At 38.9% G+C, this 5,221-nt stretch overlaps 1 non-coding gene across 1 annotated transcript; it reads left to right on the top strand.

The window, feature by feature from the left end:
* The first annotated feature begins 898 nt into the window (after positions 1 to 898).
* LOC112065564 (U6 spliceosomal RNA) lies at positions 899 to 1,005 on the top strand. Its single transcript, XR_002892104.1, has one exon. It is a non-coding gene; the product is annotated as a U6 spliceosomal RNA (small nuclear RNA).
* The last annotated feature ends 4,216 nt before the right edge of the window (positions 1,006 to 5,221 follow it).

The raw sequence follows: 5,221 nt of genomic DNA on the forward strand, positions 1-5,221 counted from the left end.
CCGCGGAGCGGCTGGGCCCGTGAGCCATGGCCGCTGAGCCTGCGCGTCCGGAGCCTGTGCTCCGCAACGGGAGAGGCCGCAGCGCGGGGAGGCCCGCATACCACAAAAAAAAAAAAAAAAAAAAAAAAAAAAAAAGTTATGGTACGTGGATAGATAGATCTACTCACTCCCAAAACATAACAATTATAGACACTCATTATAAAACAAAACTTATAAATTGATGGAGTTTCTAAAATTATAATTATAATGGGGGATTTTAGTATATTTCTCTCTGATAGGTCAAGGCAAGAAATAGTAAGGAATTACAGAGGAATCAAATAATAAAATTAATAAGCATGATTTAATAGACATATACTGAATTTATCAAGGTACAAACAGAGAATACATACCTTTTAAGAAAATCTATTAAAGTTTTAAAAGTTGATCAAATATTGGATAAAAACAACCATAAATAAATTCTGCAAAACAGAAACTATACAGATGATTTTTTTAGTATAGTGCAACTGAATGAGAAATTAGTGTCAAATGGATAAAAAAGTGGGAAATTTTAAAATATACATCTGAAAAAACTCTTGGGTCAAGTAGGAAAACTAAAGTTGGACACTATCCAGACATCAACGAGAACAGTACCTATCAAAACAGATAATGCAATAGATGCTGTATTTATAGGAAAATTCATATCCTTAAATGATTTCATCATTAAATAAGAAAGAATAAAAACAATGAACTAAAGCATTAACTGCTAGAACGTACAAAAAGAACAGTGAAATACACCCAAGGAAAGCAGGGGGGAGGAATCAATAAAAGATCAGAGAAGAAATTACAGATTTAGAAAGGCAGTAGAATTGATAAACACATCCAAGAGATGGCCAGCAAGTCTGATTCTAAAAAGCAAAGAGTGCTCTTTTCGGCAGCATGTATACTAAAATTAGAACGATTCAGAGAAGATTAGCATGGCCCCTAAGCAAGCATGACATGCAAATTTCTGAAGCATTCCATATTTTTATAAATTAGGAGCTTGGGATTAACAGATACACACTACTATGTATAAAATAGATAAACAAGGACTTACTGTATAGCACAGGGAACTATATTCAATATCTCGTAATAACTTATAATGAAAAAGAATCTGAAAAAAATATATATACCTGTATATACATAAATGTGTATATATACACATATATATAACTGAATCACTTTGCTGTACACCTGAAACTAACACAATAATGTAAATCAACTATATTTCAATAAAATAAAGAAATAAATAAAAATCAAAGACAAACGCAAATACACAGAGTGATAATAAAGAAAATATAATTGCTAAGAAGAAAAGGGATTTTTAAAAGTGTGAGAGAATACCATGTGAGACTATGCGACTAGTACCAAAAACTTCAGTGAAATGGAAATTTTCTAGGAAAATATACATAATGAAGATTCTTTTAAGGAGAGGAAGAAACCTGAATACACCAATAACTGTAGAATTGGAGAGGTTGTCAGAACACCACCCCACAGAGGCAGTCCTGGCTCAGAGGGTCTTCAAGGAGGGGAAGGGCCCCATTTCCACCTGCCAGCCACACCCTCACTCACCAGGAACGCAGGGGAGAGTTTCCCTACAGAAGATACAAATAGCAGAATTCTTTTGAGTTTGTTTTGGTGCAGAAGTTCAGGGAAAGGGAATTAACATATATTTAACATCAGTAATGCTAAGAAAAAAGGACATGATTTTTACGTTATTTTATTTTGTCTAACGTTTCTAACCTGGTCATACACCAAAGGATCGGTACTGAGGAGGACTGCGCCCAAGAGAGTAAAGGGAAAAAGCAAATCAAATCATCACTTGGTTAGGATATGCCTGGTCCTGTGAGGAATTCCTTTAGAGCTCCTGCATTGGTCAATACTGGAGCCACTAGCCCCATTTAAATCTAATTTTAAATTAATTGAGATAAAATAAAAAACACTCAGTTCCTCTGCTGCGCTGTCTGTATTTTAAGTGTTCAGTAGCCACAGGTGATGGCTACACTGGACAGAGCAAATGACAAATTTCCACAGTCACGGAAAGTTCTATTGGACAGGACTGTGACATGCTGGACCTTGATGCAACTCTGGGTGACCAAGATCAATTCAGTTTCTCAGGCTGAAACACCTTCAGTTAGTTAAATACACTAAAAACAGTGGAAATTCATGTAATTTAATATCTGGAGTAGAGGCTTTCTTATTTCAGCCAAACTGTAACTGATTCATTTAACACTAAACAGTGTTCAATGTCTTAGATGTTTTATTTCTGGAAAAAAGTAATATCCAAGCAATAATATCCATCCGTATGACTTAACAAATTAATGTAAAAGAAAAAATTTTAAAAGGAAGAATGAAGTGTTATTCATTAATTACTATAAATAAAGTATTATTAGTTTAATATTAGAGGCAATTAGATGAGAATATTTCCTAAATTAATACAAATACATAAATTTTCAAAAACAAAAGCCTCTTTCGTCTTTACTGAATTGCTTTGTTTCTTTGGGCTGGTGTCTGTTTCCATACCTTAAGCAGAGCTAGGATCCCTGCGATCTCTGCTTATCATGCACTGGGTACTTGGCATTCAGGTATATATAAGTCACAGAAACAGTATTTTAACCTAGGAAAAAAATCTTTTAAAATTTGTGTAAATTATATCTTTAAAAATAATATTTCAGATTTCCATGCCCCACCCCTATCTCCTCTCTTTAAAATGAGTGGTTACAAGTGTGGGTTTTGGCATCCAACTGACCAGGTTCAAATCTCAGTTCCACACTTACTAGCTGTGTGACCTTGGGCAAATCACTTAATTTTTCCTCTTTAAATTTCATTTTCCTTATCTCTAAAATGAGGACAATGATTGTAGCCACTTTTAGGCTTGTGGAGAGGATTCAATAATATAAAACATGGAATGAGCCTAGAATAGTTTCTGGACACAGGAAGTGCTCAATCATGTTATAACAGTATGTATTTTAATAATAATATAATGATTAATATAAAATGCCCTGATTATTGTTGGTATGATTAAACCATTTCAGTGCTGCATTAACACTTTTGGAAGGTCTGTTTAAACATTTGTTACTCTTCTGATATTACTGAGAACTAATTTCTCAGGGTCTGTACTAACTGCTGGAATTATAAAGACAAATGCAACATGATCCCTACCCTGGAGGAGCACAGAGCCTACTGGGAGAGAGAGACACACACACACGTAAACAGATAAATCACACATAACCTGGTTAAATGCCACAGCACAGAAGTAAGGATGGGGCACTGGGGGCGGTCAGAGGCTGCAGGGACAACTCTGCCTTGGGGAGCGAAGGTTTTGTCGCTGTAATGCAATTTATTCTGGAAGATGTACAGGAGCTTTGAGAAATGATTTCCAACATAAGTAGATTTTTAAAACTACAAATACTGGTCAAGGAGACCATTTGCATATGCAAACCACAGACATGCAGACACACTGACACACATCCATACCCCTGACTTAGAAAGTACGGCTCAGAAGGGAAGAAAGAAAGTTAAAATGTTTCCATCAAAAAAAGGTGGGGAGATAAGGCCTGAACATGGGTGGAATAAGCCATCCCCTGACTGGCGAGTGCTGCTCCTGGGCCCCTGGTTCACTTCTCCTGGTCAGTCTGGTTCACTTCCGCTGTCTGCAGCGAGAGGCAAGGGAGTGGAGACGGGGACCAGAGGAGATGTTTTCTTCCTCCCACTCTTCACCTCCATCCTCTTCTGCCTATGCCATGGGGTGGAGAAAAGATTTGGGAGGTTGGGCAGCTGGAGAGCTGAGCGCCAGGGCACGTGTCAGAGAACCTGAATTGGTTAGAAAATTCTCCAGCTAGGAAGATAATTGTTGGCTAAAGAACAACCAAGGCCTCGGATCTGGGCTCAGACTTATGATCCACATCTCTGGCCACCATCCTCAGCAAACTCAACGTCCATCACAATGATTTATCTGATGTCTCAAGCTCACGTCCTGTCTCAAATCTAATGACCTCACTTAACTTCATGGCTTTGCCATCCACTACTAAGACCCCAAACCTGCTCTCACCCACACTGGTATAGATTTGTCATCACAGTACCTGACTTATCACCCACACTGGCTCTTTCCGGTACACATTCTAGCTGGGGATCTGTGGTTAATCACATCAACACTGCATTTACTAACACACAGACCTTCGTACTGCTGAGTTCTACTCAAGCCCACCAAGTCAAGTCCCAGTTTTCAATCACCTCCTACCAAGTAAACTCTCATGCTTCCCTTCTGTGTTCAAAGAAACATGTTTCCATATGACTAGGCCTACAACAAGCTCATGCTTCTTGACCATGGCTAGATCTTCACTACCACTCCCCAGTTCTTTTATCCATTCCTTTTTCACTTCCCATTACATCTCCCATCTTGGCCCTGACTTGTCAATCACCAAATCGCCACTCCAGAAACACCTTTTCTTCTAAGCAATGACCTCTCCATCTATTCTACTGAGAAATCTGAGGCAAGTCAGGATGAGTACTGTCATCTAACCCTCCATCTCAAACGCTATCCATCTTGGTTTCTTCATTAAAATAATATCTGACTAGCAGTCCCTGATACTCAAATTCCCAGTAAAATATTTGTGAAGATTCAGCACAAAAGATGACAATTCATGAGTCTGAAGACTGATTGTCCACCCTATGGCCAAAATATCAGGACATTTTCTACTTACTGTATGGCCAATGGAGAAAAGAACTGGGAAACATATTCGGTCACTGACTTTGTTGCCCAGAACAGAGCAAATCTGTGGTCATTACAGAAAGCTGGATGGCAATTTATTTTTCTCTTCACCACCTCCTTTGGGCTAAGAAACACTGGGTCTATATGAAGAGTAACAATAAAACAGTGGGTGTCATCCTTTTACTGCACAGGTACTGCATTTTAAGGTAGCCCCAGCCATTCCAGCACCTCTTTTTCTCTCCAAGAACACACTGGGCAAGATGTGGGGAGGGGGGGAGACGAAGTCCACGTTAGAAAATGCAGGCTTCATAAGCAATGTGCCATAGGTAGAGAGACAGACTGGAAGGGCCCTGGTAGCAGAGCACCCTGGGGAACATGGTTTTGTCGATATGCCAAGCTGCTGGGCGCACTAAAGTGTGGTTGGGATGGGGGGAGACATAACCTTCTTTTTTTTTTTTTTTTTTTTGTGGTATGCCGGCCTCCCTCTGTTGTGGC

Source organism: Physeter macrocephalus, chromosome 9, assembly GCF_002837175.3.
Source record: "Physeter macrocephalus isolate SW-GA chromosome 9, ASM283717v5, whole genome shotgun sequence".
Classification (NCBI taxonomy): Eukaryota; Metazoa; Chordata; class Mammalia; order Artiodactyla; family Physeteridae; genus Physeter; species Physeter macrocephalus.